This window comes from Nelumbo lutea, chromosome 1, assembly GCF_056320005.1.
Source record: "Nelumbo lutea isolate HS-2025 chromosome 1, American lotus-T2T, whole genome shotgun sequence".
In the NCBI taxonomy this organism is placed as follows: Eukaryota; Viridiplantae; Streptophyta; class Magnoliopsida; order Proteales; family Nelumbonaceae; genus Nelumbo; species Nelumbo lutea.
Window position 1 is genome coordinate 220410995 of NC_142684.1, and position 21585 is coordinate 220432579.

Here is a 21585-nt window from a genome sequence, read left to right on the forward strand (position 1 = left end):
GTTCAAAAAGACCAATTTCAGTCCAGCTCGGTCGTGGAAGCAAGAGAGAGCACTTCGGCCCAAAAAGAGCAAGTGAATTCCTTGAGAAAACCCCAGAAAATAAAGCCTAGCTATGAGGAGAATTCGGCCCAGCAAGGAAGGCCCATTTTTAGCCCAAATAACAGCCTAGAGTGTAGCCCACATGAGCTCAAAAGCAAGCTAAGTTGTAGCCCAAATAGCAGCCCAAAGGGAGCTAGGGGCGGCAACTTCTAGGAGTTTCTTGAAGAGGAGGGAGCACTCTAGAAGGTTCATGAGGGGTGTAATACACCCCATTCTAGAGGCTTCAAGAAGGGGCAAGAGCCCCCTTGAAAAACTATATAAGGAGGCCTCTAGGAGGGGAGAAAGTTGTTCAATTGCTTGAGAGGAAAGCTCTCCCACTCTTAGAGGTTCGGCCACCTTGAGAGAAGAGAAGAGAAGAAGGCTAGGCGCAAGGAAGAAGAAGAAGAAGGGCTGAAGGAAGTTCAAGACAAGCAAGCTAGAAGAAGAAGGTGAGTTCGAATTGAGAGTTTGTGATTCAAAGATCTTCTGTAGTTTGATTTGAATTCAGTTCCTAAAACAAATAAATACTGCTAACTAAAAGCAGATCAACATCTTATTCAAGGTTCCTTTATCTACATCCATCGATTGCAACATCTGAATTCAGATCCAATTTAGTTGAGTTCAGATCTGCAAGTCTTTGGTATTGTTAGTCTAGAGAAAATTAACAAAATAATAATTCAGATCTGAGTTGTATATCTCATACACACTCATTGGTATACACTACAATATACATCCATTAAGGTTGAAATCAAATCTGTGAAGCTTTAGGGTTGATATCAGATCTGATATGAAAAATAAATTAAAAGGACCTGAAATAAACTAAAACCAGTCCTGAGTTAGGCTTGGTTTAAGGATTTTAAGCTCTACAATTGAAGCCCAAACCTGTATAGTTGATGCATATCAAACACTTGCTAAGACCTGAAAATCGGGTCTGCAATGTTTGGTATTGCAAACTATTCGGTCCACACAACTTTTGTAGAAATCTGAAATCAGGTCTGCTAACTGTTGTACTATAGCAGCCCTGCTACAGATCTGAATGCTAATAGAAATACTTGGAAAGTGCTATTTTTTTATTAAATAACTGAGGCATCACAATTATTCACTCCAAACATACACCTCCTTAGCTAATGTAGCTCGGTTACAAGTGGATACAGCAAATGTTCAGTTCACCCAAAATCCAAAATGTGCTCTGTATCAGTTCAGTCCTCAACTACAGTTCAGATCTGTATCAGTTCAGATCTGAATTTTCTTTCTCATTCTTTTCTATCCAATTACCTTTGGGGTATGTTGGATGTATCATAGGGTGAATTGGGGTGATGATGGCACCCAATTCACCTTAAACTTGTATCAGTTCAGGTCTGAGTTCATCTGAACTGAGCAGTTCTGCAATAGTAGAATTCAAGCCTGAACTCAAGTCTGAGTTCGGATCTGAATTCTCAATTGCCTTACCTTCAGTTATTGCTACCAAATTGTTTTTGGAGAATAGCAGAAGTGCCCTAGGGTGAATTGGGGTGGTGATGACTCCCAATTCCCCTCAAAATTGCATCAGTTCAGGTCTGAGTTCAGAGGAACTCAGATCTGAACTATTGCAGATCTGCAATAGCAGAACTCATATCTGAACTCAGATCTGAGTTCTGATCCGAATTCTCAATTGCTCCTCTTGTTGTTCAAAAGATCTCTTTTTTTTTTCATTTTATATATTTTTTTTCTTTTTGTAATGGAAAAAGAAATAAAAGTCTGAAACACAAGCAATTCTTTTCGGCTGAGTGCTGCAGATCTGAATTCTGCTGATCTGAGTGCCGAATGCAACTCAGATCTGCAACACTCATGTTTTTGTGAATTTTTTTCTTTTTTTTTTCTTTTTGAATGTAACAACACCAAGATTGAAAGGAAATGAAATATACCTTTATTAAAATGAAACTGAAACCAGAAAAAGAAAATAATCTACTTAAGAAAGAAGAAACATAACTACAGTAGTACAACAGTTGCAATCAAAGCTGAAATGTAAAATTAAGCAAATTAAACCAACTATGAATACAATGCTGAATGAGACTAGATTAAGAATGCTCAATGTTTCCTAATATTGCTTCTCTAAATCCCCGGCAACGGCGCCAAAAACTTGATGTGTGGCTCATTGTGACACTAGCAAATGCACTAGCTGTTCAAGTAATAAAGTAGTGAGTGAAGTACCGTTCCCACGAGGATTTAGGAAACAAGTATCAATACTAAATTGAGTACTTCTTATCTGATTAACAATTAAATCAAAACTTTAATGAAAGCTAAAAATACTAAATTAAAATCTATCTAAATCATTGGTCCAATTGCCTTCAAATCAGGTTAGAAGAGTAAGCAGTAAATTTCAATCTCATAATTCAGCAATCTATCAAGTTGAATCATTCGAATAAATCATAATTGAGCCTTGGTTTGATGAAACCCCAAGGTCATGAACAACCTCTCTCAAGCACATGTTCATCCTATGCATGAGTGACAATTCTTCTATCTCTAACAAGAATCTAATCCCCATGCATGCATTTCTTCAAACACTTCTAAGGCATCAAGTCAAAACCGAATTGATCACCAACTGAATTGTGCAAGTTATCTCTAATCTTGCATCCAATTCAGTTCTTGAATAGTAGATCTGAATTCCTAGAGTCTCTCTCAAGCACTCTAGGAATTCCAAGCTTTAGATCCATTCAGTCAATCTGAAAATTGCAGATCTGAATTCTCTTTCAAGCAATTCAAATCTTGCAATCTCAGATATGAGAATTCAGATCTGAGTTTTGAAGGTTAGTTGGCCGAATTAATCTACAAAAACACCCTTATTCAAGAAACTCCAAGTACAATTCATGACCATTCGAATGAATAAAAAAGAATTAGATTGCTGAACTGAAATTTTACAAGCTGAAATACATCAAGGAAGAATGGAAGAAGGAGAAAGAAGAAAGAAAATAAAACAAAGAAACATAATTCAAATTAAAAAAAAATGAAACTACACTTGAGTTATTACAAATGATCTTTGAATCACAAACCCCCAATTTCGAATTCACCTTCTCTTCTAGCTTGCTTGTCTTGAACTTCCTTCAGCCCTTCTTTTTCTTCCTTGCGCCTAACCTTCTTTTCTTCTCTTCTCTCAAAGTGGCCGAACCTCTAAGAGTGGGAGAGCCTTCCTCTCAAGCAATTGAACACCTCTCCCCCCTCCTAGAATTGGGTGTATTACACCCCTCATGAACCTTCTAGAGTGCTCCCTCCTTCTCTTCAATAAACTTCTAGGAGTTGCCGCCCCTAGCTCCCTATGGGCTGCTATTTGGGCTGCAACTTAGTTTGCTTTTGAGCTCATGTAGGCTACACTCTAGGCTGTTCTTTGGGCTAAAAATGGGCTGGGCCGAAATTTCCTTCTTGCTAGGCTTCTTCCCTTGGGTTTTCCAAAGAGTTAGCTTGCACTACTTGGGCCGAATGAAACTCCCTTGCTCTCATGGATGGGCTGGGCTGAACTTGATAAATTTTGGGCTTTCTTTTCTTGCTTTTGCCTTCTTTTTCTTGATTTGGCTGCCCCTGAAATCTTTTTTGCAATCAAACTAAAATAGGGCAAAATTTAATTAAACCGGCATAAAATTTCATGCAAAAACCTCATAAAATATAGATAAATTGTAGGTTCATCATGCTACAAGAGATCAATGAAATTCTCTACGAAGGACACTTGGGGGGTAGGGCATTGGCTTGAAAAGCCCTACAACAAGGGCACTATTGGCCCACTATGAAGGCAGACACAATACAGATCATGCAGGAGTATGATAGGTATCAGTAGCATGCCATCATACTTCACCAGCCAACGACCGACCTAAGATACCTGACTAGCCTGCGGTCATTTGCACAATGGGGGATTGACATACTCAATCCCTTTCCATCAACAACCGGGCAAAGAAGGTTCTTGGTCGTCATGATAGGTTATTTTGCTAAGTAGGTAGAGGTCAAGCTGTTGGTATCCATCATAACTTGGAACATGCAGAACTACTTCTGGAAGAACATCGTTTGTCACTTCGAACTTTGAGCGTGCTGATGGGAAGTAGTTCGAAGACATCAAGTCCTAGAACTGGTGCACCGAGATGGGTATCTAGTGGAAATTCACCACGATAGCTCACCCACAAGCAAATGGCTAGGTCAAGGTGACCAAGAGAGCAATCTTGCAAGGTCTTAAAGCTCAATTGTTCCGAGCTAAGGGTTTGTGGGTGAACAAGCTGCCTAGTGGTGTCAACCTTGCAAACAGAGGCGTACGAAGAAGAGACAAACAATGATGAGCTACGAATCAACCTAGATTCAGTAGAGGAGGTTTGTGATTTATCTTATATCCAAACTATGACATACCATCCACATGTAGCCTGGTACTATAATGCCCGAGTTAAGAGACACCAATTCCGAGTTGGCGACCTGGTACTCAAGAAGGTTATGGTACATGAGCCCAACTCAGGAAAGCTAGGTCCTAACTAGGAAGACGACCCCTATAGATTATGCAAGGTGATCGGTGAAGGAACGTATGAGCTCGAAACCCTCAAGGGGAGATAGGTCTCTCATGCATGGCACATCAAAAACTTGAGAAGATACTACATATGAAGATTACCTAAGTTTCGACCTACGCACACCAAAGTTGAGAAAAATATTCTAAGTATGGATCACCACCTAGGCCGAAGAATTGCCATCCTAAAACCTGACTGCTCGCTTTGGCGACCTGGTCAAGCCACCCTACTAGACCTGTTCATGGGCCGGGTGGCCCGACGGGTCAGCCTGGCCCCCGGACAGGCTTGAACATGCAAATGAGCCCGCGGGCTTAACCTCAGGCCAAAAATCCCGGCCCACAATAAATTCGAGCCGGGCTCGGGATTTGACAAAATAGCCCGGCCTGACCTATAGACTAAACTTAAAAAAGCCTAAGCCAAACCTCTCTTCTCTTTCACCTCTTTCACCTCTTTCCCCTTAGTCGAACCTCTCCTCTCTTCACATCCTCCTCAGTCCTAACACTCTCAGGCAGCCACACAACCGACGAGGCAGCGAACATTCACCGACGCAACAACTTCGGCAGTGAGTCCTCTCCTTCTCTCTCTCTCTCTCTTTCTCTCTCTTTCTTTCTATCTCCCATTCCTCTTCTCACTTCTCTTTCAAATCTCGGGCATCGGTGGCGGCAGTGAGTTCTCTCTCTCTCTCTCTCAAATGCGAACTGACACATTTTTCACTGTTAAAATCGTAGCTCACCGTGAACTTAGCTCTAGCGAACATAGTCACCAGCGGTGAGTAAAAGCCCAGGCTCGGGCTTCGGGCTTTTTATCAGGGCTGGGCTCGGGCCCAAGTTGTAGGCCCATTGGTCGGGCCAGGCTCGGGCTCAGCCCATGAATAGGTCTACACCCTACGTACGCTATGAACACTTTGACTTAAAGATTAAAAGGGGAATCCAAACCGCTTTCAGCTCCAAGGCACCCTTAAGCTAACCTTGAAATATGGTTGTTCACAAATAAATTCAAACTGACCAACCCTGCGCGACCCAACCCAGTTTGGCTGGTTTTTCTTCACCACCGGTCGATTTCGGATTGGAAAGATGCGTAAACCAATAATTCGGTTCAGTCTCAGTTTTCACACATGAAAATTGAAATCGAATCGAGTTATTTATAAATATATTCTCACTGAAATATTATATATAATATGTATATTCCGAAATATATATTTCAGTTTTAAATATATTTCTTGAAAATATATTCTAAAATATTATATATAATATGTATATTTATTATATATATATATATATATATATATATATATATATATAATGCTGAAATATATATTTTGGAAATATATATATTTAAACTAAAACTGACCCAAACTAACCCAAACCGACCTAAACCAACCAGGTAGGGTCAGTTGTAAGAAAACTAGAAAACCGACCCAAGCTGACCTGTAAACAGCCCTACCTCGAAACATGTTGGTAGTAAATGGCTAGCCTATGCAAGTCGACCCCATCCAATCAACTTGCAACATTTTGACTTAGCCAAAATTTTAAAAGGCCAATTCGCTCTTAGCACCTCGGCCTACCCATGCTTTGACACCGTGGCTTACGTTTTAGACATAGTCATTTTCTAAAACTTGGAAAATAGAAGAATATGAAGGGGAGCACAAGTTTCAAAAAAAAAGGGAATTTCATTACTTAGGCAAAAGAAAAGAAAAAGTACAAATTCAAAAAAAAAAGAAGAAGAAAGACAGCAAATCTAAAGCCAAGCATACAGGTTCAGGACACAATAAGTTTGAAAGAAGAAAATATCATAGTTCTTGGCACCTACTCATCCTCATCACCCCCCTCCTCCTCCTCCTCCTCATCGTCTTCCACCTTGGCATCATCCTTGCTGTCCTCAACTCCATCCTCTTCTAGGGTCAAAGGCTCCTGGTTGACTTCCTTAGCTAGTTCGTCAGGAACCAACCTAATCGACACAGAACCAAAGTCAAAGTTGGGGTGAAGGGATTGAAGAAAGCGGCGGAAAATCTTAAAGCCCCTCTTCAGAAAGGGCACAAAGGCATGGATCTTCTCATGCTCATACTCTAGTGATAGACAAAACCGTTCGACCACCACAACCTCAGCCCGACGGCTGTCTTCTGTGTACTAAGTCTAGTCTATCGCTCTTCAAGTTGGCAGTCTCATGCTTGCACTTCGCTGGTTAGATTGGCGATGGTCCCCCTGGCTTCCTCCAACTCTTGGTTCATGCTAGCACTAAGGTTGCAAAAGCGCTTATGATCTTCCATGGTGCTATGATAGGCCTCTTAAACACTGACATGGGTGCCCTCCAGCAGAGCTTGTAGAGCCTCAATGTTCACCCTCATCTTGCGGGCCTTGCGCCTTGAGGTGGCAACCTGGTCCAACAAAACTTGGCCCGTAGTGTTGGCTTGCGAGCAACAAAGAAGCATAGTCAGAACCAACAAGAACATGAAAGAATAATTTCAAAGTGGAGCTATAGACCTGCAAAATACACCGATCCATCCTAGTGTTGACCTCAGCGGGGTCGAGCTCCATGTAGGCCCTAACATCTTCAAGGAGAATCCCCTTCTCCATCTGAAGGGCAACTAAAGTATCATGAATCCGATCAGTCATCAGACATTCACATGGGGGATGAATGGATGAACTTGTGAACTAGAAGTCCTAGTCGTGTGCTCAGGGGTGGTGACGTGGGGCGAGGAGGTAGTATAATCCAGGATGACATGGGCAGATTTGACATACATAGGGTCCCCACCCTCTTCGACTTCGACCACCTTGTGCACATGGTCAACCGACCTACCCTTGACTGGTGAACGCGTTAAGGAGTCTCCAACCCTCCTCTTCTTCTTTGAAGCTTGTTTAGTAGTTGCGAAAATAGAAGTAGTACTAGACATATCTAGAACACAATAGCAAAGAGTTAGTCCAGAACAAAGAAGCATTTCACAGCACAAAAGTAATCAACAACAATCAGGTTGACCTACCTACGGGGCTCAGACCAGCCCGTACAAGCATCGGCTCGGCTAAGGAGATCTTGGCTTGACTATGACTCCAAGGAAATTGATCCGAGTCGGGTTCGATGTAACCAAAGGTATTCAGAAATTGAAAAGTTGAGATTTGGCCTATGATCTCCTCTCCACTCATCCCAGTAGGTTCGAATTGTCCTTGGATCTCGTTGAGAGGTTAAGGTCCCTGTCTAGGACCCCTGACACTCTTGAGCCGAGGTACCCACCTCGGCTTGGCCGGACTGAGAGGACTCCCTCCCCGACTCGCTTGAAGACATAACTTAAAATGAAGGACAAACTTACACAAAGAGGGGAGTGACCGACCTTGCCTAAACCGAACTAACTTTGCCTAATTGAAATCGGCCTCATCGCGGACTTTGTCTCCGACCTCTCTTTACTCCTTCGCAAGAAACCCAAATTGGTGCAAATGGAACCCTTTGAGGGGCCCCTATTTATAGCCAAAGGGTGCGAACAATTGAAAGTCAAGATGCGCTAAATATGAAGGTCCACAGGGGAGCGCATCATTTCAATTTCCAAGGGCAAATTTGAATTTTGATTTTGCGTGCTCGTTTTGAAATTGAAACCTAACGCATGTGCCAGCCCACCCATTGGATTGGCTCGGGTAAGCAGACTGAGCTGACAACAAACCAATTGGACCTGTCACTCCGAGCCAAGGATCCACAGTGAGTCACTCCCTTCATCGAATCAACCTCGACTTGGGAGTGGGGCAATTGATGATGGGTAATTTGGCCCTTTAGTGTCATTGTGACACATGGCACAAGGGGTGGCCATAAGCTTAGCTTCTCATGAGCTATTCGAGCTCGGTTCATGAAAAGCTCGACTCGGCTCAGTTTAAGCCGAGTTTCAAGCCAAGCTTGAGCCTGATATATAGGCTCGTTTGCTAATCGAGTCAAGCTTGAGCCCAATGAAGCTTAGCTCGTAAGGCTCACAAGCCTAATCAAGCCTAGTATAATAAATAAATATTATTTTATTATATACGTACATATACATATAAATATATAAATGTGTATAATAAATAAATTTTATTATATAATAATATTTCATATATAATACTTTTACTTTTTATGTATAAATAGTAAATATTTTTTATAATTCTTATTATTTTGTATGTAAAATAAAAACATTTTTATATGTATAATAATAAATAATTTTTAATTGTTTGTATGTAAAATAAAAAAGTACTTTTATATTTATAACTTTTATTTTTTAGAAAAAACTAGGCTTGTAGTCAAGCTCAAGTTAAGCCAAGCTTGAACTTGCAAGATTTGAACCGAGCTGAGCTTGAACTCAAGTCTTTAGCTTATTGAGCTTGAGCCTAATATAATTTCAGAGAGTCGAGCTCGAAAAGCCATGTATTCAGATCAGCTCGGCTCGAATCCACACCTACATGGCATCCTGGAATTGCTACATGACACCTCATCGCCATGTAGGCAGTGACTTTAGAAGCTCTTCAAACACATTATACATGCCTTAACTGCCTCGAACCCACATCGGCAGGCCAACCTACAGACGTCTCGAAAAGGGTTAGGTCGACATAAGAGGTGACTTGCTTCCGCCAACTGACCGAGGCCCAGCTGGCGACCTGCACAATATGACAGGCGACCTCCTTCATGAGTAGGTTATCGTCTCCAACTCCAGTATTACGTTGCATCATTGACAAAACTAACTTCCACCTCGCTCATTTTGGAGGCAACCGGATAAGCTCTATCGCTTTACGCAGAGTCTAACTTTGGATGTGAAACCACCTTCGAACGAGAAGGACCGATGATCTCGAACGCGCTTCGTGAAGCCCATTGAACCTTTATATATATAAAGGCATCCTTTTGAGCAGAGAAAGTATGCGTGATTTAGCATTGGAGTGCCCACCCTAGGTAAAGTAACCCGGGTACTCTGATACTATTCTCTTGCAGCTTGACCAAGCAACCTCACCAGCTTGACATCCGAGCTGTCCTCCAACAAGGAGCTCCAGATCACACAACATCAATATTTATCACAAAAATACAATAAATATTATTAAAAATATAATAAAAATGAATTTTAGTATATATAAATATATAATAAATATAGATTAAGATTTTAAAATTATTAATAATAAATATCAATTTTCTAAAAGTTATTTTCTAGAATTATTAATTGATATAACAATTACTATTATATATTTTAATATATATTAAAAACATTTATGTTGAATGTTATTACCTATTTTTGTTATTTGAAAGCTTCAATACCTCTAAATTATTTAATCAATTTTTCATTATTTTAATGATATTTAAAAATTAAATTATTTATATTATATACTCGGATTAATAAATATTATTAAATCTATAATTTGCTTTATTTAATCTATTTCATTTGTTTTTAAATAATACTTAAAATATGATTAGTTATTATTTTTTAGTATTTAATATTTGTTATTTAAAATATTATTTATCTATTTAAATGATATCATTATTTAGTTACTTCAATATTACTTATTTATTGAATTTCATAATCCATAAAACTATAAGTTATATTATTATTACATAGTTTCGTTATTACTTTTGTAAAATATAAAATTATAATTAATTCAAATATTATGACATCTATTATGATGATTTTTTACTTTAATAAATTTTTAATTTGGTTACATAATTTCGTTATTTTAACTATTTAAAATTTAGTTATTTAAATATTTAAATAAAATGTAAAATATTTAAAATTTTTCATTATTTAAATTTATTACATAATATTAAATATTTTGTTATATAATATTTAAATATTTTTAATATTTTTTTATTTATAATATTTAGTTATTGAAAATTTTGAATAATATTTTTTATTTTAAATTTTATTATTTGAATAATTCATAAAATTATAGTTTATATTGTTAGTACATAATTTCATTATGAATTTCATAAAAGTATAAAATTATTAATAATATGAATATTATTAAATCTGTGATAATTTTTTAATTGGATCTTTCTTTTGAATCCAGTAAAGGGTATATAAATAGATCTGGTTGAATTCAGTAAAGGGTATTTAAAATAGTTTATATTGTTAGTACAAGATGGTGATGTATTTAAGGCTAAAATTAGATAAGATCTAATTCAGTAAAGGGTACATTCAATCCAATCCAATAAAAAATCATATTGATCTGAATTCGATAAGAATCTATTGGATTTTTAAGAATATGATTCAAATTTGAATATCTTTTTGGATATCTGATTCGATTAGAATTGTACTAAAAATTTTATCATATTTTTTTATATAACCTAATAATATATTGTAATATATAACATACAATTATATAAATAATATATAGAATATAGATATATAATATATAATATTTCATAACTAATGAATCGGATCAAGTCATGATAGAGTATATCTGAATTTGTTACATTAACTAAACAGAATGGCTTTTCCAATCCAATCCAATTTGTTAGGAACAAGGGAGATATACCAATTGGACTCTTAACGGATAAAATTCAGATTTGAAGCGGATCAGATCTGATCTGACTTATTTGCAGCCCTAGATGTGTGGCTGCTGCAATTCAAGGCGGGTAGAGTGTGGTTTGAACACTCAAGCAACTGTAAATCACTTTAACAAGAAAAAAAAAAAATTGATGAAAGTCTTTGTACCTAGGAATGGCAATGGGTAGGGTACCCATGTAAATTGCCCTACCCATTCCTGAACCCTCCTATATTCTTGATTCCAAACCCGTCCCAAATCCATCTAATATTTCCTCTCAATTTCCCAATTTTGTTCTATCCCAAGCCCATTAAACCCGTACCACCCGTAAAACCCCCTGACCCAACATTTTCCACTAAAAAAAGTTTATTAATGCTTATAGCATTGTTTGAACTCGGATCAATTAATGATACCACCAAATCTCTCAACACTACTTTTAAGCCACTAAGACATCTCACCTTTTGTATTACTAATATACATGTGCATGCATTTGCCCGTGGTAGTATCTCTAAGACAGCTATTTATAATTCATGCATAGATTTTGAACAGTTATAAGTGGGTTGTTTCTGAACTTATAAGTTGTCAGTTTTTGAAGTGAGAGTAAAAGGCATATATGCCCTCTTTATGCCCATTCTATGATGCTTAGACAAGGGGTAGAAAACGTCCAACGAAAATTACAGAAAGAAGGGACATTTGCTCTTTTATAGGTAGTATAGATTTAATGAAATAAAATAGGTCTTACTTACTTTTATGTTCATCCAAACAATCAATACATATATATGATTAACAATTCCAAGTAAAAATTAAAAGAAATAATATTTAAATTAGCATTTTATAACTAAATGAAATAAATAATCTATAAAATCCAAATTTACATCAAAGGATTATTTTAATCCCAAGAAATTTATACAAATAAAATATTAATAATAGAATAATTATCTTAGTACTTAAAATTTATAAATTTGTTCATGATATATATCTTACAATTTTTTTATATATTTTTATAATAATCAGTTAATACTTTAATCTATATTAAATAACATTATATTTTTCATTTACAAAAAAATAAAAATTTTGTTTACAAAATATCAAGAATATAATATTAAATTGAATATATCAAATCCACTAATTTACATTTACATGAAAAAATGATTTTTAGTTTCAAAAAAATTATAGAAGTTCAAATTTTAATAATAAAATAATTATTTAGTAATTAAAAATTATGAATTTGCATATTATATATATATATATATATATCTTATAAAAGTTATCAGATTTGATATATTTTGAGTAAAAATTATATAATATATATTTTTATAAACAGTTAAATAATAATTTAATTTATATTTGAGAATTTAATATTTGGTTAACCTTTTTGTTAATGTTAAAAGTAAAAATAATAAACTATAAAATAATTGATATAATAATTAGGATAAATATACTGTGTTCATATCTTTTGTGTCTTGTTCTCTTAATTAATGTATTGTTTGATATTTATGCATCCCGCTAAATATAATAGGTTCATATTTATGCATCCCGTGTATCAGATATGAATACCCTAAAGTCAAAACCCAAACCCGTCCCAAACTCTATAGGCTTTTAGCCTAAAATCAAAACCTGTCCCAAAGCCTATAGGGTTTTGATAAACAGGTCCTATTAGGGTCGAGATGGGTCGGATACCCAAAACTTCCCACAAAATTACCATCCCTATTTGTACCAAAGACCTGGAAACCATAAGTCCAAAAGTTAATGATTTTTTGTGCCCACCTTGTTATTAAAAATATTGACTTAGTCAAATTTACTCCATTTGCATGTGTTTAATTAACACATATATCATACCCTCTAATATTAATTATTTTAATTAAGTTTGTTTTGATTTTGAATTAAGGTCATTTACTCTATTTTTTGTGAAAAACAAGGTCATTTACTATTACACACCCACTATAATTTGCAACTGCTTGATAAGACCTTCGCTCATATATTTGATTTTTCATATGGGAATAGTATGTCCTCTTAAAATGAGTGCAAAATGTCAAAGGGCATGAATACATTGTTTTTTATTCCAAAAATACCTCTGACAATTAAAAGATACATTGTTTTTTGAGACGAGAACTATTAAGGGTATTTTTGAAATAAAAAAACTAAGACTACTCATGGCCTTTCACAGTTTCCACTCATTTAAAAAAAGGTCAATTGACCATATTCCTATGTAAGGTCAATTATGTGAATTGGGGTCTGTTATTCATAGAGCGCACTTCACACCAAGGATTAAAATATCGGTATCAGGTACCGTATTGGATAACTCGGATATGGATATAGATATGAATACGTTTTGGAAACGCATGGATATAGATGAAAAATATGAAAATGCATGGATACACTACGAATAATACATACAACTTCCATAAATGCAATAATATCATTAAATTTAATATCAAAATAATCATGAATAGTATATAAATACATAGGAGATATATATTTTAGTGATACATATGAAGAATTATATTATAATTAATATATCAGGATGCATAGATATCAAGTAATTTTATTTACAATGCATCAATCAAGAGTCCAAGGCACTAAACATATGGACCTATTATATTTTAATTATTATATAAATTATTTTTATTTTAATTTTTTACCATTAATAAAAAATCAACTAAATATTAAATTCTCAAATACAAATTAAAAAATTAATTAATATTTTATAAAAGTCTAATCTTAACTTAAAGTATACCAAATTTGTTAAAATTTATAATATACATATCATATGAAAATTCATAAATTTTAACTACTAAAATAATTATTCCTTTATTAATATTTTATTTATATGATTTTTCTAATATGAAAAATATTTTTTTTTGAAATAAATGCAGATTAATGTATTTGATAAATTCAATTTAATGTTATATTCTTAAATATTTTATAAACAATATTTTTCTTATTTTATAAATAATATATATGTTGTTATTACTTATAAATATAATTTAAAGTATTAATTAATAAATTGTAAAAATATATAATAATTTTAATATGCATATCATTTGAAAATTTATAAATTTTAAGTATAAAAATAATTATTCTATTCTTAATATTGTATTTGTATAATTTTCTTGATATTAAAAATCATCTTTTTTATATAAGCATGGATTTGATAGATTATTTATTGTATTAGTACATAAAATACTGTTTTGAATATTATTCTTCTGAAATTGTAGTTTTTTTTTTTTTTGTATTCGTTTTGAAATTTTAGTTAGAGTTTTTTTTGTAATAGAGATTGAAAAAATGACATATAGAGATAGAAGTAAATAAAATTTATTTTATTTTATTTATTATCATAACGATAAACATGGATTAGTGGCTTAGAACATACCCTGAGGAAACTTCATTGAAAAGTGTTAAAATTACAAGAAAGACAACCATGAGTGAACCAAACCAATCAAAGGACAGATTTGGAAACAACTTGCAAAAGAGCAAGTGAAACCAAATACCCAGGAGGAAACTTGCAAGATGTTTGCCAATAAATCGAACAGATTTGGAACACCAAAAAGGAGGACAAACTACCTCCAATACAGAGATCTGACAGCAAACTCTTACACCAAAGAAACCCAGCCAAGATGCCATCGTACTATTTCACTCACCATAACAAGCGGTGTTTATACATGTGAAAAATTAATTGCCAAAATAACCCTTTCCTTGGCGATAAAACCTCCAATATCCACGTTTAAGTGGAGATAAGACGAGTTCAAATCAGCCCCCGCAACGTCCGATGTTCTTAATACACGGCATGAATGTGTTGCGGGACGTTGTTGGGGGCTGATTCGGTCTCAGATAAGAGGACTGGGCCAGATTTGAATATATAAAGCAACCGATACCATCACTCATTCACCCCCACCCCACGAATAACGTGCCCTTTGTTAGTATTACTTATAAATGACCACAAACCATACATATCATATCAATTATCAACACAATATTGATAATACATAGAGAGGTTACTTAATTAGGTCCCATTCCCATATATATCCTCTACATTACAGAACAGTCAACAGAGAAAGAGACTAGAAGAACAGAAGAAATCAGCTGATACGGTCCATAATCTTGGCCACAATCTCCTTGGATTCCTTGAGTAATTTAGTGCTCCTATTGAGCCGATCTCGCTTCTGGGTAACAGATGGGGATTCGTCAAGCAACCGTTCAATCCCACCAACATGAGGCCCCATCAGCTCAATCACAATCTCCTTCTCCAGCTCTTTGTTTACCAAGTTCTGAACACTGAAGAGAAGGTGGAGCGCCAAACTGTCCACCAACCTCTGTAGCACAATCTTCCAGTAAGCCTTGATTCTCATTCTCATGTCGAATGCTTGCTGCACCATCCCACTGTAGGCCCTCAGATGTTCTACCTCAATAGTCCCATAACCTTCAATCGTCGCACACTGATTCTGATGATGCACGGAGATGTTGTTTAACTGCATCATGAACTTTTCTTGTTGCGCCATGAGACTGTGATAGGTTGACATGTAATCTGGGTTGCAGGTATAATCCGTCATCTTCTCCATCTCCACGATCTCCAGCACTCGATCAACAGAGTGGTTCTTCATCTTGGCGATTAGATTCTGTGCTGTCCTTCTTGTGCAAGATTGAAGTTGTGGGTAGCCTTCGGAGTGGTGCATCAGGACTCGGACGACCACGTCTTCTATGTAAGCCCACACATCTTGAACGAAATTGACGGGAGTGCCTGATATTTCTTTCACTTTTCTCTGTAAAATGGTGAGGAAAGCTGTGCGAGGAAGGAAATTCGGAAGCTCAATGCCTTTCGCTTCTTCGAGGACTCGAATTTCCTCCATTAAAAACTTATCCTTGACGACTTCGGACCTCAGTTTGAGCTTTTCGGAATACTCGTTGAGCTTCTCGGCCAATCTAGCGGTGCAATGCATGTATTTGTCATCTGGGAACTCATCAAACTCCGCTCTCACAAGGATTTTCCTGAGAGATTCTTTCGTAGACCCAATAATCCGCATGAATGCAGCCATGGCTTCACCCGCGCTGGATAGCTTCTGTGGCAGTTTGTTGAACTCAGAAACTTTTAGATTGAGTTTCTCGTCGATCTTCTTTACGATGTCCGGCAGGCATTTTGCGAGACTGGCTGCTTGGAGTTCCACTAGTTTCTGAGCCAAAACAGGAATACCCACGATGGATTTGTCAATCTGAGAGAGCAGAGGATCGGATTGAAACAACCTTGCCTCCTCGGCCCTGGCTTCCTCGTAGGACTCGTCGTTAATGCGATTCCTCACGCAAACATAGCCAAGGCCAATGTGAACATCGTCCGAGGTCACCTTCTCTTTAAGACCTTCAGGAGCCTTATCGCACTTAGTGACCACAGCCAGAGTCCTCTCGCCGGTGGTGTCGACACGTTGAGACATTCTGATCGATTCGCAGGTCGGGAAATCGACAGTAGCCGATAAGACGTTGAGAATGATGCTCTCTTTGGGCTTTATGTACTCCATTATAATGTCGGATATCTGCTCGTAGATGTCTTCGGGCTGGTCATGAACAGGGACCCTCGTGATACCAGGCAAATCAATCATGGTGAGATCCGGGGCGCCTTTCTTTTTCACCGTGAGAGTGAGACGAGTATGGGAGATGCCTTTGTTCTTACCTGCGATCTCATTGGTGGCTTCAATGATGTCTTCCGCGACATGGACTTCATCAGTGTCGACCTTATGGTCGAGATACTCCAATTGGAGTTCTGGGTCGTGAGAAGAATGGCTCTGCAATCGCATTATGATGGGAACCCGTGTGCAGATGCCTACGCCGCGAGGGAGGCTGATGCCGGCAAGGGACTCGAGGACACTAGATTTGCCGGAGGATTGGTCGCCGACGACGACAATGGTGGGGAGCTCAATGCCTTCTTTCATGACATTGAGGTGGCGCAGCTGGTCTACGGCGTCGAGGAGGGGTCGAATCCGGTTGTAGGAGGAATAGAGAGGGATTGTTGCAACTTCGGTAACCTCAGCGTCTTCTTCCTTGGCACTGGCAAGGCCAACGTTGGCCATTGTGTCTTCTACAGAAGAAGTTGCAGAAGTCATGAGAGATCGATGAGAGAGAGAGATGGTTGGATGCGTTGGGCTGCTTTCTTTTCAAATGTATAAGAGTTGCGTTGCGCAGAGTGAGAGACGAGAGATCAGAGATGATGCCAGTTGAGTTTACTTGGGAACAGAGGAAGATGAATTAGATAATATAAACAAGAAAGAACTTATTCGACAGGGAACAGATGAATTAGATAATATAAACAAGAAAGAACTTATTCGACAAAGAAATGTACAAAGGGATCACTTTTCAATCGTCGATTCTCATTGTACGGATTTTCTTATTCTTTTCCGCGACACTTGTTTGAAATCTGTGGAGTTTACATCTGCCCCCACAAAACGCGCCACTAAAACATCCAACTCGCACATCTCAGCGTGCATCGAGAACATCTCCCGTACTTGTCATTGAGAGATGTTCTCGATATACGGTTGAAATGTGCTGTGGGACGTTTTGAGACGTGGACGCTTCTCCTTGTGTGAATCCTTTTCACGATTCCTTACGTGTTAATGGTTTATTGACTAAAGTTTTAGACACTTTTTTAAAGAAGAGACACCAGACGGTGTAGCTCGGTCCCATGAGACCATGAATCACCCCAACAAATAGCAACTAAAGTATTCCGGAAGGCTAATCAAGTACCAGCTTAGCTTGCGCATGAAAGCTCAATTTCTCCTTGGGACTTGTGTATAATGCAATTTTGTTTAATTCAAAAAAAAAAATAACATTGGCCATTGGGCATTTTCACTTATAAGCATTCCTCAAAGATTGTCCTTAGCCTTCACGGTGTATTAATCTTTGACTTGAGGTATAAAATAAGCAGAAGAGAGTCCCAGGCAACCCAAGCTTCTGATAAGTTTATGGTACGTAGTATTACCAACAAAATAAGCTTTGACCTCCAAGTTTTTCATATGGCACAAGAGTCATGGAGATGCATCATAGTTAATTTTATCAATTGAGGGCTGGTTCGTTGATGTATTAGTTGGATTGTCTCAGCATGGACGCAGAACCACTTTGAAAAAAAAGAAAAAAGAGAGGTACAGGAAAAATGGGAAAGTATTGCTGATGAACAAAAAAGAAAAAAGGAATCATAGTTCATCATCTATTGAGCATTTTCAAATTCTTTCTATTCTCCATTTCCCCCTTCAAGAGTTCCTTTTACTATTATCCAAAATCAAATAAAGAGCACAATTTTGTCCTCTCCGCTCTTTCATGACAACTTATTATTAGACATGTTCAGCACAAAGTTTTAAGCCCTCAGGTTTGGGCTCGAGCTTTATACAGCGGGCCCAATCTATCCTTTTCCAAATAAGCATGGCCTGATAAACCCTTGGAATTTAAGTTGTTGGTTAAAAAATCCTTAACAAGATACCGATTCAAGCTCATTTAGGGCGAGTGTAACGATGAAGGGATTCCTCGAAAGAAGCACGAGGTGGGCGTCTTCAAGCAGGCACGCTTTGGGATGGGAGTAGTTGGGAGTCGGTGCGATTAGTTGCTTTTAGTTTCGAGTGAGGGAGTGGAGTTCAGGGAAGCCCTTGTATGGGGGAGATCCAAAGGGGGTATGTTAGTCAAATAGAGGGGTCTCACGGGGGCGTAGTCCACGGCTTTAGCCTTAAGCTAGTAAGGGCTGTAATTCTTGTATTGGGCGAACCAAACCGTTAAATAGCGCCGTTTAGTGGCGTGCAGGGAGTAGTGGTCTTGTTGCTGGTAGGTGCGACTATTGGAGTTGACTACCTTAAAGGACTGTTCCCTTCCATTCAGTGGGACTGGGGTCATCACGCAGCTCCGAAAGCAGAAGGAAGGGCCCTTTCTTGTTGTCGGGGAGGGCGGCGGAGCATAGGAATAGATCACACTTTTGATGTCCCGTTTGACCGATCCAATAACCGCCGTATCACTATCCCTATCCTTCCCAGCGCTTTCCCCATAAGCCCTACAACCCACCCTTTGTTGTTGGTGAGAGAGAGCCTACTACACTAGACTGATCGCCCTCCTCTCGGCATTGCCCGAACAACTACCTGACCCCCTAGTGCTGCAGCCGCTTGAAAATCTTGATGAATTGTTGTTACGGTCTGATACAGGCTTAATTTTACCTACACTTGGCAGGCTTACGTTGAGGGACATCACCATCATTTTCACCTGTAAGATTTTTGGGAGAATTGATGTTATCTTCAGGCAAACCACCAAAAGCTTAACGTACTCTTTGAGGAGGGGTGGTCGACCTTCTTGGGTGTCTGACCTTGGCACTCCTAGACCATCATCCCTTGCGGGGCGGCCCTGATTAATGGCTAGCATGGCTACCAGAATTCCTCATGGGCGCACACATGCTCATGGGGACAGTGTATGGACCAGCACTGCGCTGTCGACACTCAAGGGAGGCTTGGCATGCAGGCCTGGCTCAAGCATAACCCTTCACCACGTCAGCCCCTTGCCCAAGTTGAGTGAGCTACCCCATTGCCTCTACCGCACGGGTGTGTTACGTCCCAGCGGTTGCCTCTCAATATGGCACACAGGTGCCCATTATCATCGGCATACAGGAGACCCCTCACATCGGTGCCAAGTCACCTCTTCGGCGCACAGTCGCCTTGCATTATGGCCGTCCCCCTTTAGCACGTAAGTGGCACCTCCCATGGACCGATCTAAGCCAGCCAAGTGCCCCGGCCATGCGACTGGAGGTCATGATCTAGTGGTACTGACCTTGGTGGAACCATCTCACCGGGCAACTCCTAACCTCTAAGCACACAAAGGCTTGTCCTGACCTCTAACCCTGTGACATTATGACAAACCTCTGATCAAGGTTGGTCGCTCGTACTCTAACTCCCTCCATTAATGCTTGAAAAGAAGTTCAGGCTCATCCTTAACATCTCGCGACAACGGGTGACTTCTGATTGGGTCGATGCCAAACCCGCCTTCGCGGTTGATAAAGCAGTTGAGGCTTTGGAGCGCTCTCATGAAATTGCTTCGTACTGTGACCGTATACGTTCAAAATGGTCCACAAGCTCCTGGGTGGAAAGGTCACTACGGATGGACTAATTTGATGACCCAGTTCACCTTGGCGGTTACGTCTAGGGCGGAACTTTAGCAGCAGAAACAAAAGTAAACAAAATCAAGACCAAAAAGATAGTCCTTATGAGCCTTCAACACCCTTTTGACAGGTGGGCTGCCGCGAAGCTCAAGAAGATAATCTTTGAGCTCCGCTTTTGTCGTTGGATCCCCCAAGTGATAAAAAACAACTGCCCGAATCTTATGTCGATTCGTCAGAAGATATTGTGCGCTAACCCCAGCTGGTAAAATGAAATGGTTGAATAATTGAAAAATGAGATTATTCAGGAATACGCATTGAATGCTGAGACTAGGTATCGAATTTCTGGTAATAGATCCATAATCAAAAAAGTGTTTGTGATTGTTTCAGAAGAAATGAAACAAACGATACGGTAGAACTAGGACAGTTATTGTAGATGAAGGGTGATTTGGCCCGATTTCATAACAGGGGATATGTGGACGTGATTTGGCATAAGTGACAATTCAGCATGGTCAGTTCGTCGTAGAACAACCTCGAGTATCTTGTTACTCCAAACTAAAGTTACTTCGAGCCAAGATCATCCCGAACTAGGATCACCTCGACATCAGGTCGCAACGAGTATTAACAATACCGAGTCCGCAACAAATTGAGCCCGAATAGCTAGATCACCTTAGGAGGAGTCCACCTCGAAACAAGCCTACCTCGGTACAAGAGCACCTTGGTACTAAGGCACTTCGGCATTCACATCAAGTTGAGCACGAGCTCAAGTGATGCTGACCACCGCATGGTAACTCCAAGGATCTCACCACTGTACCCCGCGTCTTACGGGATCATGCCTTATAACGGCAAGTATTATCTCACCCACTCCCCGATTCAGGTGGAAATGGGCAACCTTACCAGTTGGTGGTGTTATCCCCAACTAATAAAGCAACGAATCCTACCGCAGTGAGAATCCCAGAACTACTACACCAAACCCATGAGGACTCCAATAAATAAAGGCCTCACCCCCCAGGGGTGAAGGGTATGCGTAATCTCTGCTCTTTAGTTTTCTATCATTTTTAAGTTCTCATCAACTCGCAACCAAGTACTGACTTAAGCATCGGAGCGACCTCGCCGGGTAATCCACCATGTGTTCTCTAATTTGATTATTGCAAATCAATCAAGTCCGTCGTTTGTTGGGAGCTAGGTCACCTCCAGCTAGGAGCAGTCGGATTGCACTACATCATTTGGCGTCGTCTGTGGGAAACGCTTCAAAAAGCCTCTTTTCGCTAACCATCCAAAACTGTGTCAATGGCATTCTCCAGTAACGCCAGACAGAATGGAGAAATGAATGTCTCCGGGGGGCAACCTCAAGTCCCTACTATGTGCATTGGTCAGTTCACCGTGCCTCTCACTACAATCGGGGTTCCCACATTGAACATGC

At 38.7% G+C, this 21585-nt stretch overlaps 1 pseudogene; it reads right to left on the bottom strand.

Annotated features, from left to right (window-relative positions):
* Nucleotides 1-14993: 14993 nt before the first annotated feature.
* Nucleotides 14994-17306, bottom strand: LOC148881157 (dynamin-related protein 4C pseudogene; annotated as a pseudogene).
* Between the last annotated feature and the right edge of the window lie 4279 nt (nucleotides 17307-21585).